The following is a 6,632-nucleotide window of genomic DNA, read 5'->3' on the forward strand; positions in this document are numbered from 1 at the left end:
TCTCTCTCTCTCTCTCTCTCTCTCTTACCCTCGTTACCAATTCACAACCCTCCTTGTCCCCTGCAGATCAGCACGGCCACTTTCCTCACAACCCTTGCCCCCCCACCGCCCCGCTACCCTTCAAGCCCCAGAGGCTCAGACTCCGCTTTGCAGATGCAGCTGTTCTGTCCACCCTGAGAGGCCCTGAGCACAGTCCTGCGGCTACCAAGGCAGTTCCCACTGTAGCAGTAGGCCAGGGGAGCGGCACAGATAGAACCTCATTCTGGAGATGCACTGGATGGCGGTGCTGGGGGCTGAGACGGCCTCTGTTTGGAGAATGTTTGTTACCTGCACTGCAGAGATGCTCCTGGGAACTGCAGCCTGACTGCAGCTGTGTGGAGGAGGGGGGACCACTGGTGGGGTGGCTTCTCTGTGCCTCGATGCCTAGACATCAGAATGGTGGACAGGAGAGCTGGCCGGGCTGAGTTGACCGGAACTATGAGGCTGGACCTTGAGGCTCCTGTCCCCAGGCTACCTCCTTTTGGTCATGTGGTCCTCTCTGCTGAAGGAGTCTCCGGGGAGCCGACCTTCTGTGCCCCCTGTGCTTCCTCAGAGGGAGGTGACAGCGGCCAGTCCTCCTTGGGTTTGGGCTCAGGACCTCAGAGCATCACTTCTGCCATCCTAGGAAGTCATGGGAGGGAGCAAATAGACCACCTCCTGAAGGGTGGGGACTTCTGTCTAAAGAGGAGGACATGTGGGAAAAGCCTCCGATTAGACCCCTCAGATTAGCCTCAGATCAGAAAGGATGCAGGGAGGCAGGGCGACGACGGCTTCCTTCCAAGTTGAGTCCAGGTCTCCAAACCTAAACCCGAAGCTTTCTGCTCTCGGTGGGTCCCGGTGCGTTGCTTTCTCTCCTTCCTAAGTCCAGCACTCTAGAGGATCGCTGTGGTGACCTCTCGTTGCTGGGGAATCCAACATCCACCCTGGGTCCGGCACATCTGAGGGCGATGTGGGCGTCCACCTCAGTGCTCCGTACCGAGATGAGCATTTGTGCACTCTTTCCCAGAGAGCAGAAGTCTCCACCGGGGAGCGCCCAAGCGGGCGAACTCCTTCCGCAGGTCTTCGACTGCAGCCAGCCGGGATGCGGGACGGAGCTGAGGAGCGGGCTGCTTTCCCCAGCCGGTCCCACCCTACTGCACAGGCAAAGGCGCGGGTGGGTGGGGATGGCAGGAGTCGCTCCGTCTGTGATGCAGGGCTGAGAAAGGAAGCTCAGGCAGGGCCGCGACATCCTCTGTGCAGACGTCAAGCACCTTGTGACGCCAGCCTTCGGGGCTGACATGCGTCTGGCCCGGCGCCGCGACAGAACGCAATGCAGGCACAATCTGATCTTCCTGTAATTGTCTACTTAGCTTGGCTATCCAGGCTAATGTTTTCCTGTGAAGCGAGCCCAGAACATCCCTGGGACAGCGGCTGGGTTAATTAATGAGGCATAATAACGTGCATAATAAAAGCTTATGATCTGGATTCTCTTCCCGCTATTCCCCGCTCTGCTTCCCGCTGCGGACAGCGGCCTCGCCGGAATCTGTGAGTCACGCTTTGTTAAGAGCCTCTTCTGGTAAACAACAGAGAGGGGAGAATAATAACTTGAGGACCATCTGTTTGAGTCCTTGACATTTTTTTTACATTTCCCCCCACTGCATGTTAAAGGAAGTAAATAGGAAAAAAACTTCTAATTATATTGCTGTTTACTGATTACAGGATAACTTTAATTTATTTATTTTAAATACCACTATGGCCCAAAGCCTTCGCGTCTTTCTTCTGACTGCTTCTTCCAGCCGAATCTCCCTGGAGTATGTGGCCAAGTGCATGTAGCTTTGAGCTGGCTGGAATCGGGGGCCAGGGTCTCCGAGGCAGCCACGAGGAAGGGCTGGCCAGGTCCCTGAAGTCAGCTGAGAAAGGAAGTATCTTCCCAGGGGCCAGGGCACACAGGGCAAAAAGCACAGCGCTGTGTCTGGCAGTCTCAGAAGGGAGGCAGTGTGCTGCGAGCGGAGCCGGCCCTAGGCCTGGTTGGAAGGCAGCTCTGCCCACCGAGGACGCCCTGGAGCCCGGGGAAGCAGTGCGGTGTGGGCCGTTCTCTGTGTGTGATGCCCCAGGTGTGACCCACCCTTTGGATTCCAGGGCCAGCCGATGACTGGACCTAGCAGGGCTGAATCTCAGTGCTCCCACACCCAGTCCCTGCTCAGAGCAGGCAAAACACATGGCCTCGGCCTCAGGGCCTGGCCGTGCCACTCTGCCAAGCAGCTGTCACAGCCCATGCCTTACTTCAGCTGAAAATTCCTGAATTCATGACTCCAAAATTTTTCTAAAAACGAGCGTGCTTCTTGATCAAAGTCAAAACTTGTCTGAACTTTTGCCCAAGAAACAGCACGAGCTGGATACCGCCTGGGCATGATGGTAGAACTCGTGCTGGGCTCTTGGCACCACCAAGAGCCCAGAAGTCAGAAGCTCCTGGGGCCAAGGGCTGGGACAGCAAAGCCACATTCCTTGTGAGTCACAGGCGGTGCCATCACAATCCTGCTTCTTGCTATGGCCAGTGTCGGGGAACTGGGCACAACAGGAAGCCATGGCACTCATCAAACAGCCAGCCTGGCCGCTCCTGACCCTGCCAGGTGAGTCACCGGCACACCCATGGGCAGGGACGCGGGGGCTTCCGTCCCCTCAGTAATCCATGTCTGACCTCCGGGGCCTGTGACAAATGCTTCGACTGTTGCCCAACAGCCGTATAGAAACACTCCTTTAATTACATATTTTAAAATTAAAGCAAACAGAAAAAATTATTTTGAGAACTAGCTAAATATAAAATTGCTAGAGAAGGAAAAATGGATATCACTGAAAATATCAACCAGACATTGTAAAATTAAGGCTTAGTGTCACTGATTCCTTTGTTCTGTTTCAGAGCACAGAGGTGCAGATCCAAGCACAGACACGAAGTGAATCTGCTAAGGGTTCCCAGGGTCAGGTCACCAGCTCTGTGTATGCACTGGAGGAATCCAAGACGGAGATACACATGGCTTCAAGACACCATCGGAATAGTGTGTGACAGAAGGCAAAAGAGGAGAGGGAATTCAGATTGTGGGGTGTTTAAGGAAATCACAGCTTTGCATCCGGAAGGAGGCAGGGTTACATCACCTCCTGATTATGTGGGACTATTCTTCAGGTGGCACAGAGGCAGGCTTTACCCCGTCTGCCATTCCTTCCCTGGGATTGGTCTTTTACAGTTAGGTGACCTTATCCCTTTGGAAGAAAGTCAGTTTATAATGCAGGAGTCCAGATAAGCACAAAAGCAAATTCCTTACAGCACAAGGCTGAGTGCAAGCTACATGCCATGCCCAAGGCCAGAGGGAGGCATCCAGGAAGGCTACTCAGGAAGAGGTATTTTGAAGTGGGCTGGGAGCCGTTGGCCGAGGGCTGCTCTTTCTCTACTTCCAGGGTCAGTTTCTATGACCAAAGTCCCTGCTCAGCCCTGGGAATAGCACTGTCTCCTTTGTTTGTGACCTTGCTGGGCATCTTGCACAGCCTGCTGCCACCGCATGCCCAGATGCCACTCTGCTCTGCACCAGAGCCGCGTTCCCCACTTTTGTCTCCCCTGCCCTTTGTCTCCCTGCTTCTCAAATTAGCCTGGAGCAGGATCTGAGCAGAGGACTCGGGAACCCCAGCCCTTCCCTCAGCAGCCCTCACAGTGCTCCCCTTGTTTCTGCCATGTCTCTGCCCAGGCACCCTCCCTCTCGCCGTGAGGACCCCTGGTGGCCCTGGTTCGATGCAGCCATGGTCAGGGAGGACACTCATCAGAGGCGGTCACTGTGTCTGAGCTGTCGTTGACTGTGTGGGGCTCTGTTCTACTGACAAGCAACAGGCAAGGCCAAAGGAGCAGTCTGAGCAGCGCGTCACCCAGGAGGTCGTCCCAGGGTTGCCTGCTGTGAGGGACTGCGGCTCCCCCTGGGGAAGCACTTCTCTGCCTCCCGGAAGCCTAGGCACACCATGGGAGCAGCTCATGTCCTCCTTGCCCGCCTCTGATACAGGACCACAGTCAAGCCCGGCTCACGGCCCAGGGACATAGCACAGGGATGGGAAGCAGCCACATCGAGGCCCTGACGCTTCTCTGCGTCACAGCCGGGGTCTGAAACGTGGTGGCCCGTGGGAAAGGGTGTTGGCAAGGAGGAGACCACAGCAGGCCCATGCATGGCCACTGTGCCGGGGTGCTTCTACGCCCGTGTGGCATTCTCTCTGGCACCTGTGAGGGAAACTGAGACCGCCGAGACCCCTACTCTCCTGAAACTACTTGAGGTGGGGTGAGCTCCAAACATGGCTCCAGCAGCACCCCAGCCTCAGACCAAACCCCCAAATCCACAGCAAGGGCCAGTGAGGGAGGCCCTGCCCAGTGCTGCCCCGCAGGGCTCCTGGACGCGGCCACCTGGCTGTTCCTCCCGCCTTTCCCTCCCGCACTAGGGGAGCTCGTGTGTCCTCGGTTTATTTTTCTCATTTAGAAAGCTACACATGTTCATTATGGCAGCTTGTCACTCTGCCAATCTCCCAGAAAAATCTCCATTTCCCCTGCTGTGTTTCCTCATCCTTTCTAAACAGGTTTTCTTGTGGGTGGAATTCACACCGCACTTTGTGCTTAGTGCTGCCTTAGCCCTCCTAGTGCTCATTGCCCCGTCCTTCAGCAGCTGTGTGAGTGCCGATCATCTGTGTGAATCACGACATGTAGATAATTCCCCGACTGCTGGACACTTCTTAGATTGTCTCCAATTTCACACTAAATGAACACTGAAAAAACTGATATCTCAGTGTGTTGGCAAGATACCATTTGCTGTGTCCAGATTGTCCCCTGAGGCTAAATTCCCACGCTTAGAATTGCTGGGTCAAAATACAGGAACGCAACAGGCCTGTGAGGTCACGTTGTCAGAATGTTTTACAGGGAGCTGACAAATGTCCCACCAGACCATATGACACTGCAGGCAACACCATCACCAGCGTGGAGCATGGACACAGGGAGCTGAACGCTCTGGAGAAAGTCCCCTGCTGCAATCTCCTGCAGCTTCGAGGAATGTGCCTGCGAGAGCCCTCTGGAAGGCAGAGGAGGGGACTGGGCCGGGTCGCAGCAGACAGAGCTGCAGCGTGTGTGGGGTCAGTGCACATAAGGGGTTCCCAAGGTGAGCAGCCCGGACCCCACGGAGCTGTTCCCTGAAAGGGGTGAGAGAGAAAGCAAAAATATGTCACCAGGAACCAATGCAACCAATACAGAATAAGTCCCTAGGTTTATCTGGCTCTTTCTCCACCAAATACTTGCCATTGAGCCTCATTCTGGTTTGGCTCCTTCCATGCAGTTGTCTGCGGCCACTCTGCACCCATAAATCCTTCCCAAATGTGCGTCTCCTCTGAGCCCAGGCCCAGAGCAGCGGCGATTAACAGGAGGATGAGAAAGGCTTTAGGAATGGAGGCCTTTGGTGTCCTGGAAGAGTTTCTTTAATGTGTTAGTGCCCCCAGATCCAGGCAAGATTTAGAGAAAGCAAGAACACAGAACTATCTTCAGTAAAGCAAACATCTTTATTTATTTTGCCCTTGGCAGCAAGACAAGTTTATTTAATGACTACATAATTTATTATTAACTTGGAGATTAAGGATACCTTAAAAAAACCATCTCTTTTGTTTGTTCTTTGAATTAGCCAAGGGAAAATTAGAGATTTTGCCAAACAAGGCATCAGGAAAAAAAATCGTCTATTGGGAAATAATGAGCTTTGGATGAGTCAAATTAAAACCATCCACTGTCCTCATAAATGCTTTAGGAAAATGAAATGAAATAGTTATCACTGCTTCGAGACTTGCCAAGCACTCAGCAAATTCAGACGGCAAAATGCCAGCAGCTCCATGGGTTACGGGGGAGGAGGGAGGGCAGAGGGAAGAGGGAACAGGCAGCCCTGGGGAGGCGGGAACGTATGAGTGCGCCATGGCCAGCTTCACCCAAGAAACCAACTCCTAACTCGGACTGGCAGGGAGGAGATCACCTGGGCAGTGGCCTGCTGGGGGTGGACAGCTCTGTCTCTAAGATTGGGGCTGGCTAAGGAGACTTTCTTTTGGGAAACTGCGAGCTGGTTGCCACCAGGGTTGAACTGGGCAGGCTAATAAATTCTACTTGGCCCAATGCAAAGGTACAAATAGATCGCCTAAGTTTTTTAAGATCATTTTTAAGCATCCCCGGTTTACAGGCAAACACCGTAAAGTTAAACCTCAATATTCTTAGAATTTTGATGAAATGGGCAAGAAAAAAGAGAGTATTTAGATATTGCAAGGAAAATTTCTACTCCCACTGCTACCCATCAGGGCCCATGACTCAAGGGCAGAGAAAGAAATTCTCTGGTCTCACTTGGAGGGCTTAGCAATTTCTGTGTGGCCCCCAGGTGTCACTAAAGTCATCAGAGGCAGATCCCCTCAGAGGGTGCTGAGTCTGATTCAGAGAGAGCCACCACAGAAGGGGTTGCTCCAGGAAACGCGCCGCTCAGCCAGCAGTGGAACCCTCTGGACGGAGCTCCGGACAAACACGGCACTGAAAGATTCAAGGAGAGCAACGAGCTGAACAAAGGACATAAGCCGGA

This window comes from Fukomys damarensis, unplaced genomic scaffold, assembly GCF_012274545.1.
Source record: "Fukomys damarensis isolate Sample0158 unplaced genomic scaffold, DMR_v1.0_HiC HiC_scaffold_11, whole genome shotgun sequence".
In the NCBI taxonomy this organism is placed as follows: domain Eukaryota; kingdom Metazoa; phylum Chordata; class Mammalia; order Rodentia; family Bathyergidae; genus Fukomys; species Fukomys damarensis.